Source organism: Ornithodoros turicata, chromosome 1 (assembly GCF_037126465.1).
Source record: "Ornithodoros turicata isolate Travis chromosome 1, ASM3712646v1, whole genome shotgun sequence".
NCBI classification, from domain to species: domain Eukaryota; kingdom Metazoa; phylum Arthropoda; class Arachnida; order Ixodida; family Argasidae; genus Ornithodoros; species Ornithodoros turicata.
This window is the reverse complement of record NC_088201.1, coordinates 190621387-190642402: the sequence shown is the minus strand read 5'-3', so window position 1 is coordinate 190642402 and position 21016 is coordinate 190621387. Positions and strand designations below refer to the sequence as shown.

General features: G+C 45.5%; 1 long non-coding RNA gene across 1 annotated transcript; it reads left to right on the top strand.

Moving 5' to 3' along the window:
* The first annotated feature begins 7068 nt into the window (after positions 1 to 7068).
* On the top strand, positions 7069 to 8670 carry LOC135374382 (uncharacterized). Its single transcript, XR_010416873.1, has 3 exons — positions 7069 to 7204; positions 7262 to 7605; positions 8378 to 8670. It is a non-coding gene; the product is annotated as an uncharacterized LOC135374382 (long non-coding RNA).
* Positions 8671 to 21016: the final 12346 nt, after the last annotated feature.

The following is a 21016-nucleotide window of genomic DNA, read 5'->3' as shown; positions in this document are numbered from 1 at the left end:
ACCGAGCACTTTTCACTTAGTATAGTGCGATGCGAACGCCTAGCAGACGATCTCGGAGACAATCGCCTGCGAAGCGCTCCGATTCGTGCGCCTGGCTTACGTCGTCATCCTGTTGGCTGCTGGAATGCGGACGTTTAAAGCTCAGCTACGCCGATTTTCGAGTGTTACAGAATGGAATGGTACTCACACGATGTGTTCATAAGGCAACACTGATTATGTATGCAAAATAGTTATCCCAAACTCCTCGCGGTTTTCCGAAAAAGTGAATTTTTAGCTTTACTGACATCCCGTCTTGTTGCCCGCAAGCCCTGTGTCGACGACACATTCGTGGTCTGCCCGCGCTCCGGCTTAGCATAACTTTTGACTTGGTTTCTTCCGCCAAGCCGGCCAGTTTCTTCTGCCGAGCCGTCTGCTGCGCAGATTCACATTGGGGAAGTGATAAACAGTTCGCTATTAGGGAGCCAGTATATATTTCTGGACTTCACTAAACCCACGAGGAACGTGAGTTTTGCTTCCTTCGACTGCAAAGCATTTGCTAGGCCAGTACAGACTTCCTGGTGTGATTCGTGTTCTGTGCTGCGTGCCGAGAATGCGTGAGCGTTTTGCTCCCGTCTGCAAGAACACTTCAGCATGCAGTTCCAATCTTTCAAACTACAACTTTCCGAAAGGCGAAAGAAAAAGCATTTGACTGCAACAATCGGTTACAACTCCGACTGGGTGCCACCTTCGAAAGCAGCGATTTGATCTGTTCATCTGGCTCGTACGAATGTTACGGAAGCAATGCGCAACTTGTTTCACAAGAAGCCGAAGATGTCTCGTCCGGGATGCTGTGCCAACCTTATCTGCAGCAGGAGATTGCAGGGGCAGGACTAGGCAGCAGATAAAGGTAAGACGCGTAATGTTAGACAAGTCAGTCATGCGGTGCAAATTGCATCACGTAGAAGAGAAAAATACGCTATCTGTCAGTTACTGCTTCATCCTTTAGAGATTACGCCCCAGCGGGTGTATTCTCAGTACAGATTTGGAATTGCCTTATTTGTTAAACGATTTCGCAGGCATTCTGGCACCACCGAAAAGCTTGCACTCCACGTCTCAACTATCACCGTCTCGGTTTCAAGCTGAAGGCTGTCACCAGTGCCAACCAGACGCCCCTTCAAAATTCATCTGTTTCTCTTGACGGAACAGTGACACCTGGTACTGAGACATTTCATTTTCTGATTAATCAAGTGCATTCCATCACTTGTGCTCGACTTCCTGTGTTCGTATACCCTTGCTGTTGCTCAGTAGCTTAGAGCAACCATGCCTGAGGTGCCAGCGCTTTCAGAGTACATTTAAGCAGTATCATCGTATGATATGCACGGCAGCACGTCTCATGTATTTTGAGTAAGGTATAAAGTCAATGTTGGCTCAGCTGTTGTATTTTGGTCACAAATAAGGTGTTCTTCCAGAGCGCTCAAGGGCAGCAGTTTCATGTGTGCAACAGCACATAATTTTTCTCAGTTCTGACTAAGGTAAATCGAAATCGTCCAGTTGATGTCTTTCGGTCATAAATTATGTGTTTCGAGACATTCAAAAAGCATCATGTGTGCAACAGTACATACTTTTTCTCAGGTGAAGTAAGGTAAATCTGTCCGCCGTGGTGTTCTGGCAGTGCAGCAGAAGCTTTTGTTGCATTCAAGTGGTATCATGTATCCAAAAACTTGTTTTATGCCTTTCTGTAGCTGCTGTACTAATATTGTGAGTACAGAGACATTCCTGCAAAACATATCGGAGCATCTTGTGTGCTATTAGTTGTATCATCTGCAGCAGTATATTGATAATGTTAATTATTCAATGACTTCAGCTAACATTTACATTCTTACTTCCAGGTAAACCGGTCACGCAGATGCCCTACCCCTTGGTATGCATAGTTCAAGATTGTACCGAAACAATCCACCTGGAGCATTATTCTTCAATTGGCAGTGGCATTACTATCACAACACACCACATACTGCATGTCTATGGTGCGTGTACAATGCATCAAACCTATTCTCAGGTACAGGCCAGCTGGTACGCAATTACAACATGAAACAACTGACACAGAGACCGTAAAGTTATGCCTTTTCCTTCGCGCCTCGGGTTTCATGTTATTATCCTCACAAGCAGCTCAATTCGCCTGTGCTGTGCAGTATGAGCAAAAGCATATATTGTTTGTGGTCACATCACACAGAACATAAATACAGTGAACCTTCCTATGTTGGACACCCGCGGTGCAGCCGAAGCGTCTCCTACTTATAGAGGTGTCCGAGTTACAGAATATGACGGCAACAAAAAATGGAAGAGATCACAGCTGTGAGAAATGTCCCCCTTCTTCAATTTAAGGTCCTTAGTGGTACCTGGTGGTGGTGCCTGGTAGTGGTACCTCTACCCACTCTTCACTGATAATTATTACTGATTTTAGTATATTCAATTCCGTTCAGATTCTATTCAATGGCATTACCTCTGGAACTTTTCGAGCAGCAAGGACTTGTCTCTGAAGTGTCAGCCCACTTCTCATAGCTTTGGTGCAGTGCTCGTTCAAAGGCTCTAGACAAACTGAAGACAAGTGCTCACATAAAGAATTACAATGTAGACTGACAGCACTTGTTTTTGGACTCTAAAAACTAAAGCAACAAAATGCTGAGACCAGTATAGGGGAAAAAAGGGGCAAAAGTCGAGGCTACTGGCTCATTTTTGGTCGTTTTGGTGCAAAGATACTGTACTATAGAGCATTCTACATCATGTAATCTAACAGCTGTTCATGTTTGCATATTTTAACCATGGAATTTAGCCTGCATACACCATACCATGTCCAAGCACGAACAACTGCTAGAGAGCAGCATGTACTGTTTCCGTATAGCACTTATGGCTTGCGTCCTGTGATCGGAAACAGTGGTGTCTTTTTTCTGCTACAACCAGTAAACTACAGTAAAGATTTAGAAATACTGTGTCATACCATAAAGCACAGGTAAATGGCAGTTTCAAAAACTGGAGAAGACTGTCATTAGAATGGGGGACATGTTCTACGGTGAAATTTTTTACTGTGTGTGCTGTACCACGTAATGCACTGCAGGCCTACCACAGCATGGTAACGCTCTGAATACTGATTTGCTCAAAAAAGGAATGTGTGCGTTTCTTGTACTAACTTCGCCTTATGCAAGGGTGTAGAAAAATGTTTTCAGCTAATGGGGAGGGAGAGGACATCATTCAGGAGTCTCTTTGACCTACACTGTGTCGTGTGTGAATGTCATTTTGAAGGGTGTAGGTGGTACAAGACTGTGTTCCCACATTCTTGGGAGTGTTGACTAATAACCATAATAAAGTGGAGGGTACATTTGTTGCTTCATATATTTCTGTCACGGCAAAGTATGTAGAGATACATCTGTCTCAACATGCAGGTGACAAAACTGCTTTTTATGCCTAAACTATGACAAATAGTTGTCTGTTCAGCACCACTAATCATGTGCCAGCCTCCATGACATGTCTGTGACATTCCAAAGTGATTAACATGTCCCATAGATGTGTGCAGTGCTGAAGATGACTGTGTACCTTCTATGGATTCTTGATTCAAGAAAAGTACTGTGTGATTTGCTAACAGCACCTGGCTGTACCTTCACAATTCTACATAAAAATATGTAAAGTTTGCCGAAGGAAACATCGTGAAGGTCCATAGCGAAAAACCCTGAGACGAGGGATAGGTAGGGACATACACAATGTCTCAACATAGCGTGTTTATGTCCCTTCTTGTATCTCCTCATCAGGTCTCGCCATCATGGACACTATCACCAGCTCGCTTGCTGTTGAACCGTTCTTTCAACGATAAGGGTCAGTTTCATGGACTGGATGGCAGCCAACATGTTGTCAATAAAAAGAATAATGGAAGGAGCTCAATATGATCCTTAGGCTGTGAGTGGTCATTTCTTTCTGACAAATGGTGACTTAGAATTTCAGGACAGTGCCTGCAGTGGTAGTATTCTTGTGTTCTTACCCTTGACGCCCATTATGTGTCATCGGTCACCCGTAATCTGCTAATATGCACATAGCTAAAACAAAGTATATTTGTATTTCTTTGAATACAGTTGGTACAGCACATTGTTTTTTACATGTTCTTTGGAAAATATAAATAAAAAATTCTCTACTCTGCAAGTCTCCTGTCAGCTCTACAGAGCACCTTGGAATTTCACTAGAAGCCACTTGTGAAACATAGACCAAACTAGTGGTGAAGGTCCATATAGGTCATAGATAGATACTATTATTATTATTAGATCATAGGTCAGGCTTAGGTCCTGATTGGTAGCAACGCATTTGAATCTTATTAAAAATTGGTGCAGGAGGTGACCAACATAACTATAAATACACCAACTCACTCTCACAAATTTTGTGGTGTTATACTTTTGAAACAACATTAATATGCCGCAGTGGTCTTTTCTCCTTTGTTCCTTTTAGCCTAGAAATATTAGGTCTTTGGCATCACCAGCCTTAGTTGCTGAGCATGCAGTTATTTACGTTGAGCACTGCAGTTTCATATTTGTTTCTCTGGACAAGCAAGCCCGCTTCCCCATTTTAATAAGAGTCTTTCAGCTTTGACAGGACATTTGTGGACAAGGAAAACATTTGGACTATTGTGTATTTTGCTATGAAGTGCACCGTACAAGGCAGAGGACACCATCAACCATTTCCACCAAGGTTATTAAATTTGTGATAAAGTACATATACATTTTGTCACTGACTAATTTGGTGGCAAAGTTACTTGAGTGGCATTTGTGCAATTTTAAGCACATGTTAAAAAAATAGGATATGGGAAGTGCTGACTGGTTGAACATGTGGAGTACCCAATATAATAATTGGGGGTTTACGTCGCGAGACAACTGAGTGTGCAATACACAGCACAGTGTAATGTCCCTTATTCTGGCAATGTTAGCATGGTTCAAGAAGTGAGAAATGTTGCACTACCCTTAATAACATCTATTGGGCCCAGCAAGCAGGATACACATACCCTGATCTGAAGACACTATGCCTAACTCAAAAGCAATATGAGATCGACCCGTACGTGTTTATTTGCGAAACTATTATGAATGAAATATGGCCTGTGTGGTATAGAACAATGCGCACACTCAAGTAAACATGAAAAAAATACGTATAAGGTCTCTCGACCTACATGCCGCGATGCGCTCTACGAGATAAACAACACACTACAAAACTACATCCAACACTTTTTGTGCGGGGCAACTCTAATGAGCACTTTCATATAACCGACGAATGGTTCAACGAATGCAGTTCGAGTGGTCACGATACATTCCTACGTCGTTCATTGCAGTCGCGCTATGATGCTGCACAATATATGTATCTCGTGTAACAAGCCTGGCAATCGCACGATGTGCATGGGCAGAAATACGGCCTTCTTTCTTTGAAGACCAGTCCTCTGCAGGTATATGCTCAAACGATCAGCAAGTCTCACGTTGTTGCTCAATCGCTCCCATTCCTGCACTTGTAGTAAAAGCAGCAAACGGGTTGACGTGAATGGCAGCTGAACGGTTGAACTGCGAAGTTCTCGAGCACATCACAATTTCACGCCGAAAATGATGTTGAGGTGAGTTCGCGGTTGTTGCATCCATCGTTCAATAGTTCTCGGGATTACCTCGGACGAAACGCTCATCGAAGCCGGCGGCCATAACTGGATTTCCTCGCAAACGGGAGAAGACGCCTGGGAAGTCAGAGAAAGCCTCAGCTTTCATCCAGTCAGACGCACGATTTTCTATCTACGTAGATGGAGCAGGTTTATCCCATCTACGTCACAAAAATGGCTGCGCCCATGGCTTGTTTTGGTTTCTTTGATGAATTAATTTTCGTAATGGGAAGACAAAATTGAGAAACGAAGGTGCGTTTCGGAGGCAGTTGGATGTGCTCGTTCTGAATATCACAACCGTTTTAACACATCGGGAAATCGGCGTAGCTGACCTTTAAAACTCGTTTACTTAATATGTAAGCTGTTTTCGGAAGAGAAATTTGGCAAAGTTGACTCCGAAGCGGTGGGGAACATTACCCTATCGGTATCATACATACGTTCCCGGATGCGATAGTCCCTTTCAGTGAACATTCCTAATTTCTGTGTGGTCATCACGATGCTCTTCTGTTTGGAGTTGTCACAATCTGTGACAACTGTATGTATTTCGAATTAATATGCGTCGTTAAACCTGATATGATGTATGTTTCTCGTGATGACGTTGTGACGAGATGACCGTCGTGGTATATTTATTATACAAGTATATGTATATCCAGACAATTGGACAGGGATAATACAGTCGTAACCACCGACATACTTCGTTGCACAATATTTATTGGCAAGTAGTGCACCGCGGGTAGCTACTGCATAATATCTAAGAACTGTTTGCGGTCATTGCAGAGAATTACCCTTAGGCCTTAAAGTTGTCTCTTCGTATAGGAAGCGTATCTTTATTATTAAAGCAATTCACGCAAGAAGAGCTCGCCAAGCGTGTTCCGGAAAAAAATGGTTCCAGTTGACATGGGACGAAGAAATGGTACCGTACCCCTGATGGAGCCTCCATATTCTACAGATGTCGAAATGCATGAAGAGAAAGAAAAAACGGAAGGGAAACACAGATAGTCCTGGCCAATCGCCCTGTGTGGCTGGCGGCCACTGTTCCTAGTGGTGGAAGAAGAAGAAGAAGATAGTTCACTGCTTCCTTCTTGGAGCCCCCCTATGGTCCAGAGGGGATCGTTTCAGAGAAGTTGGCTCGGTTTAGAGATTTTAGATTTAGCGACTGATTTTCCAAAAAGCTGGTTTTAGTGAAGGTTTCGGTTTTCGGTGTCAGTGGGACTGCTGGGCCAACATCCAGTATAAATCGGCAATGTGAGCCATTTCTTGTCCAAACCACCTTCTATTATTCGGCAAAGTTTCATGACCTGAAGATATTTTGCATTGTTAACTGTGCTGCGTATGAATCCACGCCATAGGAAAGCGGAGAGAAAACCTATTACGTTTTATAGTCTGGTCCCTGCTTGCGAGAAGAGGTGGCTTTAAGCAAGCGCGCGACAGAGAACGCGAGAAGAACGCTCTGTGATTGCAAGACAGAAGCCAAAGCCCCTTTGTTGACACGGCATCAATTGTGACATTTTAGACATTCACTTACTATATCGAACCATTCTATGGGCATCATCACATGAGGTGGGTGCGTCAGCCATGAGGTCGAGCCATTTTGGTGAATGGGATGCCGCATTACAGATTCCAAGAGAGAAGCGAGCACCGATACGAAGTTACCTTCCTCTTGCTGCTCTTATCGGTCCCATGCGGAGAGTCTTCAATTGACGACGCCTTCATGGACTTCTCAAGTATCAACTTCAAGTATCTTCTGAAGGGGACGCCTCTCGACGTGCGGCTTGTACACTTCACGGAGCGTCGTCCACCAGGAAGACAGGGCAAGCTTCGTCTGTATGGCGCTCTTGGCCGACGAAGACGTCTCTTTCCAATGGCTTGTCAACCAAGAGGAGGTGGCTTCTGGAGACTGGTACGAAGTTATTGAAGACGCTAACCGGAATGTCATCCTCATCAAATCGAGAAATTACAAGGTAAGCCAGGCTGTGTTCCATCGGACTGTTTGCTGTTCTACTGACAGTCTTACTAGAGAATGAATGTTTGTTAGTAGCCAGCACTTTGATGTAACCTACTCTCCCATGACGCTGCCGTCAGTCATCAGTATGCCTTCGCGTTCGCGGAACTCTTTATTACTCAATCTTTCGTAAACGTTCACCTATGGAACTCAGTGCTACCCTACGGCTTTGTTGTGCGTAAGATGCTAAGATGCCACTAACGACTAAAAAGTTGCTCGACGGTTCAATGCACAAAATACAAATGCCGTAAGTGAATATTACGCGGTTTCACTAATTGGTGGAATAGTCCTCAAAACTCCATAGTTTCGAATTCTCCAAGAGCAAGTGATGTCACCAAAAACTCGGCCGTCTCTCGCATAACAGCAGCGCCCGTCTCCCTCTTCTCCCAGCGTGACACGATTGCCAACAACTGTGGAGAGGGGATAGGAATCGACCTCAGAGAAGCAATGTTGCCGCACGCGGATGTCATATTTCTACAGCGCATGACGTCATATTTCTGCAAACAAAAAAGTAATTTTATGATACTCCTGCGTCGCATTGAGAAAGCATATCTTGAAGAATGCAGTACAACATGCGTGCATTGTAATTGGATATATTTGGTAGTGTCGTGGCGACACGGAGTTCCGCAGTCTGTAGTGGCGCTTGAAGCAAAAATAAAAATAAAAAATCGAGTACAAACGACTCAAAAAAACGACAAAAAAAAAAGACAAACGACTCAAATTTTCCGCAGATGCGCTACAGCGCACTCCGCATCCTGGTCGCTTCTCTTGGGTCGCACACTGTCAGCTGCCGTGTGACCACGAGGAAGGAGACCCGAAGTGTCTACCGGCTGAGCAGCGCCTTCGAAGTTCAGAGCCACACAAAGCCCGACGGGATAACAAATGCCACCTTTCCCGGTCATTCAAACATGGGCTCACTGTGTGGTCACTCTGCGCGCTACGTTGGCCAGGACGTCAATGGCGTGTTTGGCCTCGAAGACCTACCAAGATGCGAATGTGCTACCAACGCCAACCTTCATGATGTGTGTTCGGCGGTCTCAAACAAGCCTGATCATAAAAACAGTTCCCTAGAATGTATCGTTAAAGGGGCAGTTTAATAAAAAATGTATCCTCCTGGAATGAAAGATTCCGTTGTGTTTACAGCGACACAAGGGAAGCGGGATTCATTCCTTGCGCTGTTCATTATTTAAGCGTAAAAAAACTGCAAGTTTCGCCTTCGCTCTTCTCTCCTCCTCAAGAGGCGCTAGAATGCTGGGCGACCACCCATTGGTTACCGAAAAACAAATCCCAGCAATAATTGTCGACACTATTGCACTCCAGCAATAATTGTCGACAGAACCGCGGCTTCGCACATATTGGGGTGGAGAAGAGAGGGAAAACGTAAATTGCGGTTTCTCTTGCACTTAAACCAAGGGCCCGAAACTCGCCAGTTCCTTTGCGGGATAAAGTGAGGCGCTTCATGCGTTTCACGTCATCGGACGTCAGAAAACGTCATAAATTGAACGTCAAGGAGACATCCGGTGGCTAGTGATTACTGATTGGTTCCCATGAGGATGAATTCGTTTTCTGAGCGATGATTGGCCGTTTTCAAATTTATTCGCGACCAGGGTGTCGAACCGAAACGTTTTTCGTTCCGGTTTTCGTTCCGGTTACATCATAAACGATCCGGTACCGGTTCTGCTCCGGAGCAAAAAAATAACGGTTCATACCGGTTTTTAACCGGTTCCGCTTCTGCTGGGAATATTCATCCCCACAACAAAAAATCAAGGTTACAAAATGTAAACCCGTTTATTCCGCATACATGGTATTTAATATTAATAGACAGCTGTGAAATTGGTAGCTCCTGGTTCCTGTAGGTTACTCTCTGTTCAAATGGGCTTTCTCCTTTCTTGAAGCGCATGCTACAAACGGACTTGTTTGTCGTGATGTCATACGTAAAGTACTTTCTTGCTGGGTTGCAGCGATCGCGTCCCATCCGAACGTCTGTTGCTACTGTCTAGCCAGCAAGCACCACCGCACGAGTACGACGCAAATCGAGGAACACCTTCACTCACAAACGCGCTCGACGGCTCCGTTTAATTTTCTTCGTGTCCTGTCCACAAAGAGTTGCCCCTTCGCACGGGCTTGCCCTCGCGTATACGTAAATGTATTCAACTTAGCTGCTCTCAAACAAGGGACGCGTTGCGCGACATTACCGATAAAGAAGCCGTTATGCAGCCCTCTTGGGTCGCTGTTGACTTGAGGAGAGTTTGGGGAGATCAAATTAAAACGAACACTACGGCACATTGCTAGAGAGTCACATGTACCTCTAAGTCTGTGTGCGAACGATAAAGCATTACAAAGGGAGCCTAATTGTCATAGTATACCGACATACATTCCACCGTAACCGTAACCCTCGTATAGTATCCATGACATGACTTCAGAGTACACGACGTCTGTTTCATTCGGCTATCCGTAGTTCAAACTGGCGAAGTTTTTTCTTTGACCGAAAACCGTTAAATATAGTTTTCGGTTTCCCTCCTGAGCGAAAAAAACGTATACGGTTTCGATTCCGTTCCGGTTCGCACCAAAATAGCGTTTTTTTTCGGTTTTCGGTTCCGGTTTTCGGTTCGCTCCGACACCCTGTTCGCGACCGCTCAAACAGGCGACAGCGCGGCGGCTGCGCCGGTTGGAACCGGCGTCCACAGAGTCGCCGGCGTCCGTTTCGGACGGCTCGTGTTGTGGAGCGGTTGGACTATGAGTTGTGATTTTTCCTGTTTAAAAACGCAAGCTGTATCATGTGAGTGTCCTCGAACAGTCACAGCTGACAGGGAAGATGCCTGCGCAACTTTTCTGCTCTGCTTCTTAGTGTACAAACGATTCCAGAGTCCAAACGCCTCGTGCCCGATGCCCGGTCAAGGACTGCCGACAGGTAAGTCATTTGTCATTGCTTGTTGCCTTACAAGACCGCATTCACTTCGTGTACTGTAAATAAGTTGCTTAACAGTTACCGTAAATCGGGACCGGAATACGCTGTGACCAAGGCAGACAGCGTAGCTTTGCAGATACGATGGTACACTATATTTCATTTCGTGAAACAATATCATCTAAATGTTATGATTAAACACCCGGTCACGCCGTACTGTATAAAGGTGTGACGCTACTGTAAGTCTGATTCTGGGTGATTTCGCTCGACAAGTTTCGTCTGACGTTGACTTAGTAGCTGTTTTGTACGTAGCGCTTCCAAGTCAGCTGTCAGGCTATTCGGCCTGAATATATCGTTGTGAAGTAGAGCAATAAAAAGATATTTTTTGTACTAAGGTCGCTGATCACACCCCATGGTTGCGAACTTCTCACAACCGTACCACCGTTCTTATTTCTCGCGTTAAATAGCACCTTTATTCTTTCTATTTACATTGCAACTTTCACATGCATAGCTGTATATCTAACACAATTTTTTTTCATCTTGCAGCCACTGAGCTCCAGTCCCCAGTAGCAGCCCTTGCCTGAGGCAGTCCGACATTATCAGGCTTCTTCAAGCAAATTCCGGAGCAATATTAATGTCATGTTGTTTTCGTTACCGTAGTCATGCTGTGTACGTCATGCTTGCATAACCGTATGTCGCACAATAAAATACTTCATGTGAGAAAAACAACCAAGGCTCCGTCGTATTCCTGTAACTGCCACTGCATTCCGACAAACGTGAACCAAAAAAACATTGAGTGGAATAAAAAATGAACAACAAAAGAAGACGGGAAGCAGAGCAGAGAGGATGAAAATAGTGAGAGAGAAACGGATGCAACGTCATTTACGTCATTCGCGACATAATCAAAAAAGAAAAAAAAATAGGGTGGCTAGTCCTCAGTCATTGGTCCAGCTCCGGAGGTCACGTGAGTTTTCAGCTACAATAGATTTGTACTACAGCTTCGCGCCCCTGCTTAAACTATGACCGACGCAATGGACTACGGATCAACACAGTTCCTTTTATATTGAACGCAATTTTTCATGAAAAAGAACTTCCAAAAGCCGGATGAAGTCATGCCATGAAGGGTTCCTTTTACTCGGGCGTAATAAAGCAACAAAAAAAAAAAAAAAGAAAGAAAGGAGGAAAACGTGAACGTTTCGCTATCTGTAGTCTCTACAAGTGGCATCGTCACTTCACAGCAATCTCTCGTTCTGGGAGGAGAAAGTATTGCACTGTAGTGTTACCTGTCGTTACCACGGCCAAGTGCTGTCCCAGATATGACGATTCAGCTGAAACATTCTGGCGAATATCGCTGATATGCGCGAAAGTGGCGTAGCTTCGTTTAGGAATGCATCAGAGTCAAAACCTTCTTACGGATTCCGCTCGAAATACCCATTTATTCGCTAGTGACGCTCAAGATGCCGCTGTCGAAACAAGACGGCTCCCACCGGGATAGCTGGGAATCTCTAATTTTGGAGCCCAATCTTTTCAGCCCGCCATATGCCTGAACAGATGCGCACCTGCGCTCCAGGCTTCTACAGTTACGGAAGCCGCTGTAGGAAGACAGGCCTTAATCGGCAAACTTCGTTCTTCGGATCGCGGTCATCGCTTGCAGCTTCGTCTTTATTGTCGTCCTTTGTTGCATGGGAGAATATTTCAAGCTGAATACGCACAAGCCCACCGTGCTCTACCCTCCGGATCAAAGGGTTCCAGGCTCTATCAGCCAAATAAGCTTACGATCTTCTGCCTCCGACATTCCGTCTCGACAGTACCTTCATTCACGGGCACGATCCCTCACCTCTCGAAGTTCCCTCCCAGATGTCAGCGTAGATGACGACAGGCCTTTATGATGATGTTAATAATGGACAGAAGTGTTAATGCTCCTAGTATGTACGCTCTGACTATTCCGTGTAGTGGCGTATGAAGTGGTCTGTGAAACCCCGACAGCCTTACAAATCATATTGCACTCTTCGAACAATGAGGACCCTTTCTTAAGATCAAGGAGTGGGACGTGGGCAGGAAGACTTCATCTAGTGATTGTAGTTCATCGAAGCCCAATTGTGTTTGGAAGAATCATGTTATACCGTAATGACAGAATGCTAGCTACATTTCGAAATGTTCGCCCTTTTTTTCGATAAATCTTGATATGGTTCGTAGGTGTGACATGCAGTCTATAGAGAAGTGATTTATTGCTATGCTTCGGCAAACTTTAAAAAGCCGTAACCATTTCTGGTCTCTCGTCTTTTTCTACCAAAGTATACATATAATGGGAGTGAGTCTCAAAGTGTTCACACACCTAGCTAATTTAAATACATTTACCTGTAACTTGTTGGCAAGGTGTAGGTGTAGGTATTTTCCTCTGGGGTGGGGGTGGGGGGTTCACGATTGTTATCAATACCTGTCTGTAGCATTTCCTGTTCCGAAAAGCTGCGGTTTCCACTTTCGATCCTTTTTTTTTTTTCGTATAGCCGGTGTTGCGCAGATTTTGTACTGATCTAAAGGGATCGCAAAGTGATATATAAGAACCCATTTTTAAAGGATATCATGCATAACTGATTTTGTGATGCACACACAAGTCACCTCTCAGTTCTTCGTACTAATTTGGACCCTTTTTGAGACTTAGCGGTGGCGACCTTCTACGTTCGCCGAGGACAAGAGTGGGCGCTAGTCCCAGATTAGCAGTCATACCTCTTTTGAAGAATAACATGAACTGGAGAAGTTAGGTTAAAACTGTTGTAGCCTGTAAAAATGTCTGCGTGAATTGCGCCATCTGTTCGCCTTTCTCTCTCTCTCCGCGTTGTCTCTTCCCCTGCCGTTACCCAGGGTCCCGGCGTAACTAGTCGCTCCGTACCGTGTGCAAAACCTCGCATACAGGAGATTTCTACGGATGTCTGGTTTACGTTCGCGTGTTCCAGGGTGCACCTGCTGGGCACCTTCCACGACGAAGCACACATTGCAGCTATCTACGACTCGCGAGATGGCTAGCCTAGATGCTCGCGTTCTCAATACATCATAGAAATCTTGCGCGGAAAGGCTAGAAGGGAGGAGGATCTGGGGAGAGCAAAGGACTTGTACGCGACTATTTCCTCTCTCAATGTAGGCGGCCAGAGGCAACCATATTGAATCACACGAGGGAGAGTCGCGTATTTTTAGCCCCAGATAACGGGCGCAATAGGCCATTTGAATAAGTTGCAGGGAGCTGCGCGCGCTCTGGCAGGGCGTGCCGGGAAATGCTGTGCAAAACGACAACGATTTGCTATCGTCTACTATCATCGTCGTCGTCGTACTGGTGTATGCACCGTCGCTATCGTTTTGCACAGCATTTCCTGGCATGCGCGCTGCTCCCTAGAACTTTTGCAAATGGCCTAGCTATTCAGAAAACTGTTGGCAAGGCTTGCTCCGCTGCTTCCGTTAGCTACGGATTTTGCCGCCGTCCGCTCCTATCTAGGTTTGTAGCCCAGGCTAGTCGTGACAGGTGTACGGCAGTGTGGAGTGGTGTAGGCACATTGTGGGCGAAGGTGGTGATGGCGTCCGTGTCGTGTCTGTGTTTCTCGCCAGTCTCAGGGTTTTGGTAATGGATTACGGTTGTGTGTTACTGTAGACGTGTGAGCCGGTAGAACTTCGACCTGCGGCAGCATTATGCCCATTTTACCATCGGCGGCTGCGCCCATCGCGCGAACAAACACAAATCAAAACGGCACAAAACTGCTACCCATACCGTCACCGGCATCAACAAAAAGAAATTCGACTTCGCGAGAGGGCTGCAAAACGCGTTTTCACGTCCGAAGACAGGTGCTAAAGAGGCCCGTCCGTTTAGAAACGGCGTCAGCGTATCGTAAATTACTGACGGCGTCGGCTACATATCTTGTCTTACTACTTCAAAAACTTTTTTGCGTTGTGGTTGGTGTATGCTTACCGGTTCATTTGTTTACATGCGGTACGTATACCTTCTCAATTCCCATTACAACTGCTTTGCGTAATCTAAGGGAACGTGAGTCACGGTGAGACGAAACAGTTTATCGACTTTTTTGTATTTTTGTACAGGAACGGAAACTTTTCACTTTTAACTAAATTGGCTAGAATAAACCTTGTTTTATACTAGTCATGAAAAATAAACGATATATTTCAAGAGATACTATGACAAACTGCGAAAATATAAACAGCTAGCTCTTGTAACGGTACGCCCAAGGGTCTGTCAGGTTGACAACCAGTGGTGGAGTATGATACCAAGAGCATACAGCAACGTAATTGATACAAAGTCAACTTCGAACGTGTAGAAGGGCTCGAGGAGTCTACTTGTGGGAGCTCACAGTCGATAGGCAACCACGTCAACAATATCGCTCCCATTTAGTAGTTACGTATCAGGAACGTCGGGATCGACAAACGAATTCCGTCCTTTCTTGCTCTGCCTCAGAAAATTTAATTCGAGTTCCCCGCAGCATTCTCTCCTGTCAGAAACCCGATTTTATGTAGAGGTCGTACTATTCACCATCCTCGAGTACACTGCCTCAGTGTGCCCCCTGTGCTCTCATAACACCGTGCCCCACCACATAGCTATTGAGATACGCGTATCAGGACGTGGATGTGTGCGAGCAAACCAAAAAAATCCTGAGCGATTTCGCTGACATCTACTACTGTTATAACGCTTACGATTCAAGTTACTACCCTTGTATGCCAAAGAAATGCATTCAAAATATTTTTTCCTCGTCGAGATACATCTGTCAAAACGATTTGCCTACCGATTGCCGATCGTTTGTCGATTTGCGTGGACTGATGACCATGTCGCACTGCTTGACGGACACAGTCACTGTGTCGCTTTTCTAAGGTTCCCGAATGAGGAAGCATCAGCAATGTAACACTCTTCCCCATGCCTCACTCAACCTCACGTTCCCCTACATGGACGTTTGCAGTGTGTACCTTTATGAGTTTCATTTTTGAACACGGGCCTTGTTTTCTAACAATTAGTGTGTATATACGTTGTGTTATCTGCTAAGTTTAGCGGCAGAGCAGAGTGCTGCCGCGGCGACGCTGTCTGATTCAAGATGGTGCTCCCCTCGTCCCTACTTCCCCATTTCGGAGGTCTCCTTCTTTCATACTTCTTAACACATCTACGATAGAGCACGACTCTCCTCAGAGTTGTCGCGTCTTGGACTTCGCAGGTTTGGCTTGGCGCAGCAATATTTAATTTTGATTGCTACCAAAATCCTAAGTGTATACAGCAGAGCAACTAGGTATCTGAAGAATCAGAGAGCAGGTATAAGCAAGTATCAAGCAGGTATCAGAAACGCAGACAGTTTCTGTAGGTTTACCATTGACTTTACAGTCTGCAAGGGACTACACAGGATGGGTCTGGTTGAGTCTCCGTTGTGCCCCGAGTGTGATGTGGTGGACGACAGCGGTCACGTCTTGCTGGAGCGCCGCCAATTCAGGTCAGAGAGACAGTCAGTCCTTGCCGGCATTTTACGCATGACGAGTCGCACAGTGGAGCTGACTCATTTATTGGGTCCTTGGGATACTCCGCGAAATCAACGGAAGCCAATCCGTCTGCTCGTAGCCTTCTTGAGTGAGACTGGTCTCACAACCCTATTGTGAACACTAATTGCTAACTTCATTTTAGTGTGAGCTGCTGACACCGTATTTTGTAGATCTGCAGTATGCTATATTGTTTTTCCGTTCTATTGATTGAGTGTCTGTGAGTATGTGAGGGATCCCGCTGTGATTTGTTTTGACTGCTGTGAGTATTTTGAATCAGAGTGTGTAATAGCAATACAGCTATTGCGATGGAGCAGGTAGCACCCACGGTGGGTTGCTGAAAGCTCCAAGGTTTACTTTATTCACTGATTTAGTACCTAACTAAATAACTAACTAACTTAAAGCAGACATACTCAAACACGGTTGTAAAACTGTTCGTCAGGATCATTGTACTTCGTCACAAAAGGCCATAATAAGTACTACGACTGTCTACAGGGACTACAGGGCATTTTTTCATCCTGTGATGTGTTTTCTAAAACCAGGGGCAGGCAGTAATAAGAATACTTCGTATTATAATGCTGTTACTGTAATACTTCTGAGTATTTGTTAGTAATTTTTGTTTTGTTTGTAATTTTTGTTGTTTTATAGGTTGTAGTTCGTAATTTTTGAAATATATTGGTATCTGTGTGATAATACAGAAAGTCCAGGTATTCCATGTATTATAATACTTTTGAAGGTGTAATACTTTCCCAGCGGTCGTGGGTCCGACCTGCTAAGTGTCACACGTGCATTTTATCAGTTTCGTGTCCTGCAAACATTTGGACGCAAACAAGGTCCCTATTATTCCCCTGCCCCAAATTATCCCAAAGGGAGTGACCTCGGGGCCAGAGAGTACTGCAGGCTTCCTCGCATTCCTTTCAGTTCAGCGTCTATAAGGATGAGTCATCAAATTGCAAGCCCTTTGTGGAATGAAAGAGTGCGTCCAGTCCAGTCACCCCTGTACGTGGTTGTATATGGACGGTCACACACTTTTGAACGGCCCATATTTTATCGTACGGACTGGACGAAATCACGACTCTGCCCACTGAGAGCAAGCTGTTCACTGTGATGGAACTGGTCAGCGCTATCTCATCATATTCGGAAAGGCCATGCCAGCCATGCCCTATAGAGGGCTACCCCTTTGAAAATGGTTAAAAATTGGGCTGTTCGGTGCAGCATACTTTAAAAGCTTGTAACATGCCCTTGTAACGTGCCCTTTGAAAACATGTTAAAAATGTAAGTATGTGAAATAAAACGTCGTTGGAGAATGACTGTATCGATGAGTAATGCGCAAATTGTATATATTTCTTGTATCCTTTCCTTTCTTTCTCCCCAAATTACGTACCAGCATTACTCGTGTAATACACAGAAGTATTAGTATTATGTATTATAATACCTCAAAATCGAAGTATTACGTATTAGTATTATAATACCGATTTTTATGAAGTATCATGTATTAGTATTATAATACAAAATATGAGTATTACTGCCCATCCCTGTCTAAAACTATGAGAGCAGCACAGATGTCGTTTTTGCAGCTGAGTTATACGGCCAGGCGCACGTGCTTTCGAATATAGAATGTGTCCACTACTGCATATTTTCCGAAAATATATTGATTAACCCTTTAAATAAAAGAGTCTTTACCCTCTAGTAATTTATTGGAGCATTAGTATAATGATGTGTTTCCTAGGAGCTAGTCGTTGCCTGTCATACGTGGGAACGGCGAGCTCGTCTGGTCATTCGGTGACTTTTTGTTCGCTTTTCCCTCCACAATTTTATTATTCTTGTTGTTATTGTTGTTGCAGTAAGTAAAAATTCGGGAATTCATGCAAAAGCGAGACAGTAGAATGGGAGACGATTCCCGTTGAATGTCATTCTAGAACGACCGCGTGTCGTGAAATATTCATAGCCGAATTTCGTTATGCTTTTCCGTGTTAGCGACGGGAAGCAACTGTGACTATGAGCGGTGGACAGATGGAGAGAGGACAACAGGAAAGAGTATAGGGCAGAGAGTCAATCTGCGTGCTGGACCGACTTCAGATGGAATTGTGCCGACATACGTCTGAACACTCTTCGAAAACCCAGGGAGAACCTCAGACAGCACAGCCGGTGGTAGGATTCGAACCCACCACCTCCCAGTCTTCAACACGACCTTGGCACGGCCATGCCGCTGGTATCCGTTATGCAAATGAGGCGAAATCAAAAATTCGAAAATGCACGCTTCAGCGGCGCATGACCTTCGCCGACGGATGCTTATCTGGGGCGGAAAGCTGTTAATCTGATGGTCAGTAGATAAGAACCTACTCCAGTCACTTCCATCATATCAAAGCACGCGGTCCTATGACGTTTTCGAGTATTCTGTACAAGCCTGCTGACGACACCCTTGCGTCGTCAAAACCGTTTTCAAGATTCCTGATTTCTTTTATTAGCGTCATGCGACTAATACAGCATACAATTGGATGGTGAGATCGAGTCATGTGGAGAGTTTGGAAGACTCCCAATCTCCAGACCTATATCATCTCCTCATACAACATTTCAATGTTTTTTTGTAATGCAAGTGAGGATCGTTTGATCCATGCTCATCAACAGACATCAACGCTCGACAGAAAATACGGCAAAGAAATCCTCACAACACGCGTTACGATAAAGCTGCTAGTCGGCGGGAAATGCATCCCATCGCCCACTATAAAGCTACGTTCCCAGTATCAGGCGGGCGCCCTCGGAGCGGAGAACGGTGAAGGGAGAACGGCGAAAGTGTTCCACACCGACGGTGGCTGTACTCTCAATATATACGGACGATGGGGGGGGGGGGGGGGATTTATTAAGGCTGAGGCCAACTTAAATGGCAATCGTTTGTTTACTTCCTCCACAGACCCTCGTCTTATTCTCTACTTTCATTGTTTGGTCGCTGCCACCCGCATTCGTCAGCCGCCCAAGGGGCGAAGTGAAGTCCGCCCAGCAGAAGTCCACAACTACGATAGTCATGGCGTTGCCCGCCTCAGCGTGGCCAACTACAGGAATCAATTCTATCGCTAGTACCACCATTGCTCAGAAGGACCACCTCCCGTGGCCAAATGGATACGGTGATGGCAATCCACCACAGCACTGGGACGCGTCCGGGCTTCGATCCGGGCTGCGGCTGTGCGTCTTGGTGTTTTTCCTGAGTTTTCCCGAGACGGGGGGGGGGGGGGGGGCTGAGACAAATGTCGGCACAGTTCCCAGTGAAGTCGGCCGAGAACGCATGGTCTCCTCCAGCGATGGTCGTGATGTTGCCAGCCTAAAGCGGGACCCGCATGCGACGTTTTCTCGATGCAGAAACGCCGCGCATTGAGGTCGTGACGCCATCAACGGCGGAGGAACTTCGAGCATCCTAGCAACCAGGACTGTGCAGCGTCAACCATTCTTTCCGATCCTGCGGACCACAGGCCTGATCAAGTGCGGAATCCCAGAGCGACAACAGGGAGAGCACCTTGCTAGACTGGGAGGCGACCCGGGTTCGAATCCAGGCGTCAGCTGTGCTCTCTGTGTGTTTTTTCTGAGTTTCCTCACACGCTTTAGCAAATGCCGGCACCGTTCCCTGTGAAGTTGGCCCAGGGCGCAAAATATCATCGAGCAACATGCCGGCACAGAGGCAGGCAGATCCTCAGAAATAGCAAGCCCCCACCACCAACAGTTCATACGGAAAGCACAGAGCAAACTGAATAAGCAGGATGATTGAGATATATTCATTGTGGGTCTCGGTCATGACATAGACCTGAAAATGACCTCAGGTCGAATGAGGAGGAGGAGATAAAGACAACGGTTCACCACTAGACCTCTATGGCGACTGCGAAGACGTGGGTGAGGTGTGTGCGGTGCATTTTGAGAGTGGCCTCATCGTAGTGGCCGCCTACTTTGCCCCCACCACAACCCATATAACTGACATACGTACCCCTTAGCAGTTCTAATGCTATCCCCGATACTGGAGGACGCTTGGGGACTTTAACATGGACGCAAACACCATCAACTTCATGACCGGTCCACAAGAAGCGTCGATGTTGGAACTGGCCATCAGAAAATGGGCCGTAACAACCTGGAGAGAGACCGGCATTGATTTGGCGCGCGAAAAGAGAGACATCATCAAGAATACCGACCGCATCATGACTCATTTCACAGATCACGAGGCAGTAGTCATCATTCTAAAATAGTTGTGCCAACAGTTATCAGTAATACATCGGTGTCAAAATTCACCCACAACAGACCTAATGAAAAAACTTATACGTATAGCTCTATACATGTTATTAGATAAAGGACCTGTAAGTGATATAGCTACTACAGGAGTTATGAATCTTACAGGGGAACACCTGTACCTCCTATATTACATGTACAGCGGGTGCGCATTGGGGGAAGGGCCCTGACACTGTGCTCCGGAGGCTCCGCCATCTCCCCCCGAACTTTCTCTCAGAGTGTCCCGTAACCAAATCTTTCATCCATGAGTTTCGTCCGAGATAGATTCGTTTTTCTGTTTGTTACTGCAACAACAACAAAAAAAAAAGAACGAAAAAAACGAGCACCGGTTTAAAAAGTAGAAGACGAAGTTTCCCAGAGCAGGTATACTACCTCCTCAATTGAGCCTCTCTATGCAACAAGGGGATAAGTTGAAGAATCCCAAAACGAGAAAACTGCAAGTGAATATTTGGTAAAGTAATTGCAGATGAGTTTCCTCGAATAACGCAAATACAAAATGTGTAACATATATGCATGCCCAGACAGAACACCATCTCCTACGGACGTCCGAAATAGATCCCAATATCCATATCCGGAAACTGCCCTCCGTGGGACTCTCCTCGGATATTTCTCGAAGGATATCCGTAGCCGTATATCCGCAGGAGGTCCTGTTGAGGCTTTTTCACGGATTGTCCGAATCAGCTCCGTG